The sequence below is a fragment of the Nannospalax galili genome, unplaced genomic scaffold, assembly GCF_000622305.1.
Source record: "Nannospalax galili isolate Female #2095 unplaced genomic scaffold, S.galili_v1.0 scaffold1945, whole genome shotgun sequence".
Taxonomy (NCBI): domain Eukaryota; kingdom Metazoa; phylum Chordata; class Mammalia; order Rodentia; family Spalacidae; genus Nannospalax; species Nannospalax galili.
Window position 1 is genome coordinate 442,720 of NW_008352138.1, and position 12,480 is coordinate 455,199.

At 51.7% G+C, this 12,480-nt stretch overlaps 1 protein-coding gene across 2 annotated transcripts in view; it reads right to left on the bottom strand.

The window, feature by feature from the left end:
- Tpst2 (tyrosylprotein sulfotransferase 2) overlaps nucleotides 1-12,480 on the bottom strand; it is a 41,910-nt gene that overhangs the window by 29,068 nt on the left and 362 nt on the right. The gene's annotated exons all lie outside the window — the stretch shown is intronic.

Consider the following 12,480-nt stretch of genomic DNA (forward strand, 5'->3'; position numbering starts at 1 on the left):
GGCATAGGGGATCTACTCACTCACCAGCTCTGTCTGGAGCCACAAGTAAATCTGGCTCGCTCCCCCCCCCCTCTCTCTCTCTCTCTCTCCCTCTCTCTCTCTCTCTCTCTCTCTCTCTCTCTCTCTCCACACTCAACACAGAACCCAGTACCCATGGGCATTCATTCACATTGTATTTTCTGAGGCCACTTCACTGATGTGCAGGTTTTCTTATGTATAAGGAACCTATGATCTTATGGAAAGACAAGAAATTTTATGAGAAAACAAACCAGAATGAATTACTCTTCTGTTTGCTCTGTGTCCTCAGGCAAACCACTTCAGTCTCTAAGCCTCACTTTTCTCATCTGTGAAATGGGAGAGGTAAAATACATCTCAGCCTCAATACCAGAGTGAACAGAAGGGAACTTAACCCACAGCGGGCACTTCTGAACATTCTCATCCAGAAAGAAATCCTGTCTGTGCCTTGTAAGCTGCCATGGTGAGGACATCTGTCAAGCTGCTGTGCAGAACAGCAAAGACCTGGCCAGAGCCACAGCCCAGTTCCAGTATGGTGAGCACTGGGACTCTGAGGACCTGTTGGGACCTGGCTCTGCTCTGTCTGAGACTGCTAAGCTGGCAACAGGCTAAGCAGACAGCTGTTCTTGGGGACAGTGTTGCCTAAGAAAGAACTCCAGAGATAGCCCTCTATAGTAAGAGATGAAGCTCTCAGGAGCGCCTGGATGCAGCTGGATGTGAGGGCTCCACACATCTGCATGTTCCATTTCCCCAGCTGACACACTGCCTTCTCTTTACCTCAAGTTACTCTGCATTTCGATGCCTCTGATCACAGCCTGCCAGCTACAAGCACACAGTAGGTCTTACTGACTTCAGCATGCTTACCACTTGGCCCCACGCCCCCACCATGATTTTTAGACAAACTAAGACAAATCCATTCCTCATGTGGAGACTCCAGGTGAGGGCTGGGGTCAGTGTTCCACTCACTTCTGCCCCAGGAGGTACATCTGAGTCCACACAGGAAGTACAGACTAGAGTGTATTTACAAAAGGCCTGGGGTTACTTTTTTGCCTAGAAAGTCTCCACTAGCTAACTTCCCTGGCCAGGGTCACTCCACAGGGTTCACTTTCTTGTGGAGGCCTTGCAGTAACCCGAGGCCAAGAAGACAGACCTGACAGAACAAAGTCATCAAGGGGAGGGGCACATACTAGCTGGGGACAATGGCCCTACCAGGATGGCCTCAACCTCTTCAAACAATGCTGGACTTGATTCTGTGGAGTCTGGGGTTATGACAGGGTGGCTGTGGGGTTTGGGAGGCTGTGAGCATCAGATATGGCTGGGTACGGTAATGCACATCTGTAATATCAGCACTGGAGAGGCTAAGGCAAGAGGATCAAGAGCTCAAGACCAGCCTGAGCTAATAGCTAGTCTGAGGCTAGCCTGGGCCACATTTTTAATGCTGGAGATAAAGAGATTGAGGCCAAGTGTTGACCCCAAGTCACGAGGTAGCACCTACTAAAATCAGTCTCCTCTCCCTCAGCTTCCTCTGATGAAACTACTGACCCACTTGTCCTCACTTGCTCCTGGACCTGGGAAGACAGACTGGTAAGAGGGCCTCTTAAAGGTTCCAAAGCCAGTCAGGACCAGAACATTTAAGTCCCAGGAGGTGGAGAGTGGATCTGGAGTGGACAAGGGGCCCTGAGGGACCTGTAGGAAAACACAACTATCTGCCAGGTAGTCAAGGGCCACCAGAGAGGCTCTTAGCACCTCTGAGCTTCTCGATTCCTCATCTGTAGAAAGGGTGAAGAACCAGCCGGGCGTGGTAGTGCAGCCTTTAATCTGCACTCAGGAGGCAGAGGCAGGTGGATCTCTGTGAGTTCAAGGCCAGCCTGGTCTGCATAGCGAGTTCCAGGCCAGCTGGGGCTACAGAGAACCATCAAATCCTCAGGGGCCATAGGACCACGATCTATAACCCTTACCCTGGCCACAAGCCATCCCACTCAGCCACCCTCTACCTACCGCCTGTGGGTCTGCATGATGTATGGTACTACACACCCACAAAAAGCAAGCCACTCCCCAAAGCCCCTGTGGTCAGGACCTGGCAGGCGAGACCACTGGAGAGCCAGCTCCACCCAACTCCCCTCTATCCCTTCTCCTGGTCTCCCCTTGTCCCTAGAGCAAGGTGGAGACTCAGGTCCAGTCTGGGAGAGGTCAATGAACAGACAAGATGGGCATCCAGACCTCTGGAATGTGTATTCACAACAGGCCACAACCCCCATGGAAGGGTTTCCTGACAGAGGATGTAAGACAAGGGGCTGCTGGCTCCGTGCATCCTGGCCTGAGGCTCTGTGGGAGGGTGGGCCATAGCCGAAGCCTCCCACCCTAAGCCAAGTGACAATCTGGGTTTGAATCCTGCTCTTCCACCTCCCCAGACAAGTGGCCCAAAGCCCAAGGCCCTTCCCTTGATCTACAGAAGAGAAGGTAACATCAGTGACCAGTTCCCCAGGGGGAGGGGACAAGGTCCACCCTACTCACTGCTAGGATCCTGATACCCCACATAGGGTCAGTCATATACATGAGCTCCCTGAGCTCAGACTAAGCCCACTGAGGCTGTGCTGCTATGGTGATGGTAAACACTGCCAACTTGACAAGATCCAGAATGACAGAGGAAAGTCGGATCCATCTAAGAGAAAGTTTCTAGACTAGGCTGATTGAGGAGGAAGACCCACCCAAATGTGGGCAGCACCAACCCAGAGGCTGGGGTCCTGGACTGAATAAAAAGAGAGAGCAAGCTGAGCACCAGTGTTCACCTCTCTCTGCTTCCTGACAGTGGGTGTGGTGCTGCCATGCTCCCCTCCATGATAGGCTGTACCTGACACTGTGAGCAGAATAAACTCCTTTTCCTTTAGGTTGCTTTGTCAGTGTTCTGTTACCTTTCAAAGTTAAGGTATAAAGGGAAAAACGAAAACAAATGACAAAGGCCACACCACATGAAACAGCAAAACCTAAACTTGGAACTGCGGCCCTAGGACACCATCCCCCAGGTCAGCTCTCACCCCCAGCAGGGCTCCAACCCACATTGGGGGGGTGGGGTTCTGATGTCTGCTTGGAACACAACCTAGGCAGGACCTGGGGGTAACTTCCCCAGGGGCCTTTGTGGTGCCTGCAAAACTGCAAGGATTCATATCCAGGGGATTTAGGGTTTGGCACAGGAGGCTGACGACTCCCCGGGGAACTGGGCAATGGGCAGAACAGCGTTCTTTGACTGGGAAGTGAGGGGAGGAGCCAGAGGGGGGCAGTGACACCTGCAAAGGCCATAGCTGGGTCTAAAGGGGTGCTCAGTTGGGGAACCAGACAGCAGTGGACGACAGTGAGGATGGCCAGAGCACAGAGGACAGCAAGCTGCACCCTGAGCAGTGTTGCCTGGTTTGCTGACCTCAGCGCCTTGACTAAGACCCAGGATCCCTGCAGAGAGCATCCGGACGGGTATCCCCAACAGGGGCCTACAGGGGTCCTCCACCCCACCAGCCCAGCACTTTTGCTGCATAGTCTCTGGACCCCATTCTTCACTCCAAAGCTGAGCAAGTCATCTACTCGCAGGCCTCATCTGTGGCAGGAAGGAGTTGGACCCAAATGTTAACTTTAACTTTTTTCTCCACAAATTCTTCAGCAGTAAATATGCATCGTTGGTCTACTATGAGCTCAAGTAGAGGGTAAAAGCACTGTGGTACTGTGATGGGAGTAGACTGCAGGGCAAAAGCACCTACTGTGTGCAGTTGCCAGGGGTCCCTATAGTCCTCCCACTGAACCTGAGCCCTGGAGCCAACTCGGACCAGAGCAGCCTTCACAGGCTTGTCCTCCTGAGGCCACCCTGGGCTTCCTCTTCCTCCCACAGCCCAGGGTCCGGGTGGGGCAGGAAGGCAGGGACAGAGGGATGGGGGCATGGGACAGAGGACCACAGCTGCAGCTTGGCCAGCCAAGCCTCACCCTTCACCTGGTTGGCAGCCCTCCTTCACAGCTCCAAGAGAAGGCTCTGCGGAACCCAGGGCAGGATGTCACTTGGAGCCAAAGGAAGTGGGATGGAATTCTGGTGAGGGAAAGGAAACCCGTGTATGTGTGTGTGTGTGTGTGTGTGTGTGTGTGTGTGTGTGTGTGTTCAGATGTGGAGAAAGAGGAGCAGAGAGCAACACGGTGGGGGCAGACACCAGGATGAGGGAAGAGAGATGGAGAGACAGAGACAGAGACAGGAGCGATGGAGATGCTTGGTTAGTCTTATTAACTGATTCAGTCTTTTAAAAACACTTCCTTCCTCCCTCTCTCCCTCTTTCCTTTCCCTCCCTTCCTCCCTGGTATTTTGAGATTGGTCTTGCTACATAGTCCAGGGCAGACTCAAGCTTATGATCCTCTTGCCTCTGCCTCCCAAGTGCTGGGATAACAGGCATGAGTTACCATGCATGCTGTGAAAACATTTTCAGAGGAAACTATGATTTGCTGGCTATGAAAAGCAATGCTTCATTTAAAGTCCTAGAAAACTCATCAGAAGGTGCAACTACAGCCTCTCAGCCCCTCCCCACTACCCCGTGTCTGCAGGAGGGTCAAGCAGAGCCTACTCTTTGTGAAACAAGAAGTGCTATTCACGCCACAGTACCTGGCCAAGTCCTCCCCTGGGCACAATCCAGGCTTTTCTCAGGTACCTGAAGCTCACCAGTGACTTCACTCAGACTGCCTCCAACTTTAAAGCTCATCACCCACCACACCCACAGACTCAGCTTGTGACAAGCTCTACCAAACTGGCCAGGCCCTGGTCTCCCACCTGCAAACTCACCTGTGATTCTCATCCATGAAAAACTTGCCCCTCCTCTGCCCAGCCAACTCCTCCTAACAGTTTGCCCTCCCCTTCCAGGAAGCCCCATCTCTTCATCACTCTCCCCCAGCAGGCCTGGCTCCCTGGGTGGCTTTGGGGTTGCTACTCCCCACTACCACATACAGGGTGGAACCCCACCCCAACCCCACATCCTTTCAAGACACAACACAGTTCCAAACTCTCAGTGTGGTCGGAACACATTTGTGGAGTGTATGGGAGAAAGGACAGAGGAGTAAAGGCATGTGTGCCTCAGACAGACAGAAAGCAACACGAAAGGCCCCAGGCTCTGTTACCATGTGCCAGGCTGACTGCCCTGGCCACTTCAAACCACCCAATTTCTTCAACTTGGCCTTCTCCCAGGGGACTCTGACCAGAGCCCACTATAAAGAGAAAGCCATGGCACTGCCCATGTTGAGCTGAGTTATGGAGAACCAACAGAGCTAAGTATCAGGAGGCACACAGACAGGAACTGCAGCTAGTATTGTTTGAGACAGGGACTCACCATATACCCCTGGCTAGCCTGGAACTCACTATGTAGACCAGGCTGGCCTCAATCTCACATAGACGCGCCTGCTTCAGCCTCCTGAATGCTGGGATTAAAGGCGTGCACCACAAATGCTGGGCTAATCATTAGTATATTTATTATCATTGGGAAACATATCAAACTTGAGAATTTTATACCTTGAAGGAAGCCAAGCAATGTTTAAAACAGTCTGTAGACTCTTTAAGGTCAGATAGGGGTCATTTCCACTTTGTGGCCCTATGGCCACTTTCCTAACTATACTAGTCCCCCTGTATCCACAGGGGATGTGAGAAAGGATCCCAGTGGCGACTGGACCCTGCACAGCACTCTCATACATACTGAGCTCTTTCCTATAAACATACGCACTCGTGATAAGGTTCAGTTCCTATATTAGGCCCAGTAGAAGACCAACAAGAATTGGAATAAAAGAAAATTATTATAGCTGAAGCTAGATGGCTCAGTGGTTAAGAGCACTAGCTGCTCTTGCAGAGGACCCAGGTTCAGATCCCATGTGGCAGCTAACAACCATCAACTCTTGTTCCAAGGAATCTGATGCCCTCCTTCTTCTGACCTCCAAGGGTACCAGGCATGCACTTACATACATGTAGCAAATACTCAAACAAAAATTATAAATAGCCGGGCATGGTGGCACATGTCTTTAATCCCAGCACTCAGGAGACAGAGGCAGGTGTATATTTGTGAGTTCAAGGCCAGCCTGGTCTACATAGTGAGTTCAAGGTCAGCTGGAACTACAAGGAGACTCTTTCAAAAAGACAAAAATAAATAAACAAACAAACAAATAAATAAATCTAAAAAAAACTATGATGATAAATATTGTAATGAAAATTTGCACTTTGGGGAAATGACTAAGTAAAACAAGGCAACTCCAACCCACTGATGTACTGACAGTCAAACTCAGATAACGAGGAAGTGACTATTGGATGTGTATACACTGTGGAGCCAGACAAGGCAAGTCAACTCCCAGAACCACATGTTTCCATGACACTACTGGGAATGGCATGGTTTAAACTTATGAACTGCCTATTTCTGGAAAATTCAATGTAATATTTTAAGGACAGAGCTAACAGAGTAACTGAAAATATGGGAAGAGAAAACTACAGGTGGGGAACTACTATCCCCAACTGTGGTGACACCATGAAAACAGCCATTGATGAAGTGATCCAATAAAACTTTATTCATAAAAACAAGAAGTGTATGGTGGCACATACATTTAATCCCAGCCCTCCAGAAGCAGAGGCAGGTGGATCTCTGTGAGATCAAGGCCAGCCTAGTCTACATAGTGAGTTCCAGGCAGCCTAGGGCTAGAGAGACCCTGTCCAGGAAAAAAAAAAACAAACCCAGAAGCAGGATAGATCTGGAGTATGGCTGGGAACCTGCCCACTTTGGGTCTAGGTCCTCAGTGTTTGTTGCAATATGATCCTCCTCGCTCCAGGAAACAGGCCATACCATGCCCAGCTCCCCAGGCAGCCTCTGGTGACCTCCAGAAGCTGACGACTGCCAGCCTCAGTATCTGAGAATGGGAAGTGCAGCTTGTGCAGACACAGGGGTGGGGAGGCAGTGTCCAAATGACTCCGACACACACCTGACTGGGCCACAGCAGAGGGCCTGGGCTGGCCCCAAATGTCTCACAGCGGCTCAGGTCACACCTGAACCCATTAAGGAGGTACTCTGTGACTAAGGAAGTAGGAGACAGGACAGGAACAGATACACATCTGAGGAGTGTGTGATAGCCAAGGGAGGTTCTTGGAGAACGTCAAGATATTTAAGGTGGTTTAAAAACAAACAAAAAATCCCACAACATTTGACAGCATGGAACAGCTGGTTAAGTGACACGAGAAGGCATCACAGTCCTCACAGTCCTGACACTCTCCCACCAGGTCAGAAGGCCTGGGGCTAGTCAGGTCCATGGGTAACTGGTAACAGGGACAGTGACCAGGATAGCCCAAGGCACCTAAGGGAGCCTCAGGCTGCTCAGTCTAGCCCAAGCCTCAGAGTTCCCCACAGAAGCAAGAAATTATAGTTTTTCTCTAGAAATGTTTCCATGTTGGCTCAGTTAAAACAAGAAGAGCAGCCAGGCCTGGTGACACAGCCTACCATCCTAGTTTCCAGGAAATAGGAGGACTGTGAGTTCAAAGTCAGCCTGCGCTACAGAGTACATTCCAGGCTAGCTTGTGGGACTCAAGTGAGACCTTGTCTCAAAATAAAAAATAACACCTGGTGTGGTGGCACATACCTTTAGTCCCAACACTCAGGAGATCACTCTATAAGGTCAAAGCCAGTCTGGTCTATGTTCAAAAGTTCTAGGCCAGTTGGGGCTACGGGGAGACCCTGTCTCAAAATAAAATAAAATAAAATAATAAACAAATAAACAAACAGCCAAAAGAGGACTGGGCTGGGGCTATAGCTCAGTGTAGGTTACTTGCCTAGCATGCCCAACCCCCTATCAATTCTCAGGACTAGAGAACCAACCAACCAACCTAGAAAAGCCACACAGCCCAGGAGCTGAAGGAAGCCACAGCTACAAGCTCATTTGGCAGGAAAAGGAACAGGCCAAAGAAAGCGCCTTGCCCCAGGTCACACAGCCACCTGGCCAGGGAGTTGGGACTTGGCGAGTTGTGACTTGGTGGTCTCCAAGACTTGCTCAGGAAAGCCAGGGAGTAGGACACTGGACTTAATAAGCCAAGAGCCCTGCAAGTCTGTCCACCCAGCCACCCTGGAGGGAGTGTGACAGAAAGAGAATGGGTGCACACAGGTGGATAACACTCCTAACTGCTGAGCCCACACGCTCACAGGCCAGGCCTTCCAATGGCCAATGAGACAGCAGGGTTCAGTAAGAGGACAGGCTCTGGCCTCCCATTTGCCAATTGTGTAACCCTGCAGCAGCCACTGTGTCCTTCTGCTCAGTGCCTCCAATCGCTCACAGCACTGAGCTATAGGAGAGGTGCACTAAGCTGTCAGCACCTAGGCCAGTGGCACCCAGCCAGCCCTGTGGGTGTCAGCGGGTTTATAATCACTGCCTCTGACAGAAGGGAAGTGGAGACTGGCAAGGGCACACACACAATTCAAGAGCCCATCCTGGGCCAGGGCCTTGGCTTCTACCAGGGTCGAGTGTGAGAGCTCTGCCACCATCCCCTTCCACCCTGCTCTGCAAGCGACAGACAGCAGGGACAGCAGCACCAGCACTAGGCCCAGCTTCCAAGCAGTAGGCCCGGCTTCCAAGCTTTGTAACCACAGAACAGCCTGGGTCAGGAGCCTGGTGGATTCGAGAATCCACTTGGCTTCCAGGCTGCCAGCTGCCACCTCCCCAGCAACACCACCCTCCCTGGTCCTCCCCTGCCATTTCTGGGGCTTGGCTCAACCCTCCAGCTATTTCAAATGACTCATGCCCACGAATCTTCCTCAACCTACAGCTTGGGGTGGGTGCAGCTTGAGATGGGGATCCCAGACCTTTGCTGGCATGTCTATACACCGTGTCACAGACAGCATGATGCATCACAGGCACAGGGCAGGCTCAGCTCGGGCTGCTGCCCAAGGGAGCTCTCACAAGGCCACCTGGCAAATTAAAGTCACGCAAATCACACCTAGGCTCTCCAAAGGCCATGCTGGGAAGCCCATGAACCATCACTCTAGCTACAAACCATCCACAAATCCACGTGGGTAGCACTTACTGGCAGCCTTCAAGATTGGGTGCAAGGCGACAGCTACCACACTGAGCTCCAAAGGCACATGTCCATTTCCCAGCAGCAGTGTAGACTTTATTTCTCTAGAAATAAAGCTTATTTCCCTAGACTCCTCTCTTCGCAGGTAGGAATGTGTGGTGCTACACACAGTGCCCTGGAGGCACCACTCTCACAGCTCCATCACCCAGCCACAACCAGATGAGACCAGGTTGGCAGCTGGGGACCAGAACCTGTAGGTTGGAATGGTGCTTTTAACTTTCAGAACCAGTTGACTACCAGATTACTACAGTTTGAGGTCAGGAGACCAAACTCCTTTCAAGAATATAGCTCAGGGCTATAGAAATGGCTGTGGGTAAGAGAGCTTGCTGTTCAAGAGTGAGAACGACTGGCACCTTCAGCCCCCAGGTAAATGATGGGCACACAGCCAGGCATGGTGGTACAAGCCTTTAATCTAAGCACTTAGGAGGCAGAGGCAGGCAGATCTCTGTGAGTTGAAAGCCAGCCTGGTTTATATAGCCAGTTCTAAGTCAGCTGGGACTCCAGGGACTCCCTGTCTTAAAAAGAAAAAAAAAAAAAAAAAAAAAAGGTACATGTACATTTTATAGTTGCCCGTGCTCAGATGGGCAGGATCCTTGTTGTCCAAAGTTCCCAATACATTCAACCAAGTTTCCATAGAAACAACTTTCTTCACATTCATTGTTAACACACACACCACAAATCTTAAAAAATAATGTAGTTCAGTTGGTAGTATACTTGCCTAGCATGTAAGAATCACTGGGTTTGACCAATAGCACAGCATAAAAAGGGTGTCCTGGTGGGTACCTATAATCATTTACCAGCATTTAGGAGGCAGAGGCAGGAAGATCAGGAGTTAAAGTTCATCATCAGTTCCTAGTGAGTTCAAGGCCAGCCTCGTGAAACCTTGTAGCAAAAAACAAGCCAAGTGGGGTGGCACATCCCACTTTAGTCCCAGCAGTCAGGAGGCAGAGGCAGGCAGATCTCTGTGAGACTGAGCCCAGCCTGGTCTACATAGTGAACTCCAGGCCAGCTGGGTCTACAAGGAGGCCCTGTCTAAAACAAACAAACAACCAATCAACCAATCTCTCTCTCTCTCTCTCTCTCTCTGTCTCTCTCTCTGTCTCTCTCTCTCTCTCTCATTCTCACTCTCTCTATGGGAAAAGGGCCTTGACTGACCTCAGGTTCCTCCTGCAGCCTCACCTCACCCAGGAGAGAGTAGAAGGGAGTGGGTAGGTCCAGAGGACAGAACCCCAGGGGTCCACCTTCCCTCCCCTACATGATGCTGGGTGCCAGGTTCCAGCAGAGGCTGTGCAAGCCCCTGCCTCATGGCTGCCCTGACACTAGCAGGCCTTGGGTGGACCAGCAGGAATGCATGTGCACATGAGCACACAGCCAACCACACACAGGCTCATCTCTACTCTGTACATTCTGGTCCCAGGGATGGCCCTGGTGACATGCAGGCCACTCATTCCATTAGCAAGAGAGTCTAACAAGAACTAGACAATCATTTGTAGTCAATGTATCAAAGCCAGCAGGACCCTGACTGCTTAGAAAGACTAGTACACTGAAGATTATTAGAACCCTCAAGCCAGGTGGGGTGGCACAGGCCTGTAATCCCCTGAGGTTGGAGGAGCAGGAGTTCAAGGTCAGCCTGGGATACATTATCAGAACCTTCAGCAGGAACCATGTGATAAGCTGCTCTGGGAGAGCACTGTGTAAAGAAAGATGGGCTGTGATGTTTCCAGCATCTACATTTGTTAACAGCCCAAAAGGAGCACCAACCCACTGTCTGTCAACCAGTAGACAGACAAATAAAATGTGGTATATCCATCCACACCAGGAAACATTATTCATCCATGAAAAAGGAAGGGAAAGTACTGCTGAATACTACAATGGGCTAAATCCTGGAAACATCCTAAGGAAAAAACACTCACAAAAGGTCACAGAGCATAGAGGTCCTGAGGAACCACACAGAATAGTTCAGAACAGACAAATTCTGGAGACACAGTAGGTGTAAGAGAGGGTGGCCAGAGCCTGGGGAAAGAGGGTTTGGGGGATGGTGAAATGTTCTAGAACAGGGCAGCTGGGAAGGTTTCGTAACTCCCTGCAGCCTTCACTCCCCAGGGGTGGTGTTCAGGAAGTGGATAGGATCTCAGCAAAGCTGCTAGAAAACATACAGATGAGATTTTTTTTTTTTTTTTGGTCTTTTTGAGACAGGTTCTCCCTGTAGCCCCAGCTGGCCGGGAACTCTGTTGTGTAGGACAGGCTGGCCCTTGATCGCCGGCCTTCCCTCCCCAGGGTTGGTTTTAGGGAAGTGGATAGGATTCCAGCAAAGCTGCTAAAAACCATACAAATGGGATTTTTTTTTTTTTTTGGTCTTTTTGAGACAGGTTCTCCCTGTAGCCCCAGCTGTCCTGGAACTCATTATGTAGACCAGGCTGGCCTTGAACTCAGAGATCCGCCTGCCTCTGGCTCCCGAGTGCTGGAATTAAAGGCGTGCACTAGATGAGATTTTTAAAAATAGAGTGAAAGAAGCAAACAAGCCCAGAGAAACGAAGACTGCACTGTGGCGCTCCAAGGGGACCAGTGGTTCACCAGCAGCTGAACATCTCTTCAGGCTAATGCAACAAACCAATTCTGCAACCATGGAAACTGATACTGGGTAGGAAAGTGGCCACCAGGTCCCATCCCAACAAAACTCAGTGCCTCCCCTCGCATCTGCCCCAGTCCAGAAGCCTGGACTAACCACTGGACACCTCGTGGGATGAAAGAAAGAGGGCTGGGGAAGGGTGCGGTGTCCACAGCCGGGTCCCAGAGGCAAACAGCCACCAGAAAAGGTCAAAGGGAGGGTAGGGTTTAAAACAAGCATCCACAAGGCCTGAGCAGAGCCAGGGAAGGCTCCCAAGAGGGGTGCTCCTAGGAGGGTCCTGCTGGCAGCACAGGAGCTCGCCAGCCCCGGGCATCCACAACACCAATCCCGGAGTCCCGAGTTTCAGCTTCGCTTTATCCCCGCCTTAGTCCCAGGCCCACAGGCATGTGGCCGCCCGGGCCTCAGTTTCCCCATCTGTAAAGCAGGAAGCTGTAAACCGGTCAAGAGGCGCTGGCCTCCTAGGAACCGCCGGCCCCCTGCCTCCGCCGCTCCGCCCGCGAACCCGGGCTGTCCCCGTCCGCGCCCCAGTCCCCGGCGCCTTCCGGCGCCGCCGCGAGCGAACTTCCCCCGGGCCCCGGGCTCCAGGCCACGCGCGTCCCTTCCGCGGCGGCCCAGCCGGGTCCGCCATCCCCGGGGCAGCGGTGTGGAGCTCCTCCCGGGCACCCGCAGCGGATCCTAGAGTCCAGGCCGCCCGCCCCCCCGCCGGCCGGGTTCACCTACCGAGCCGAGC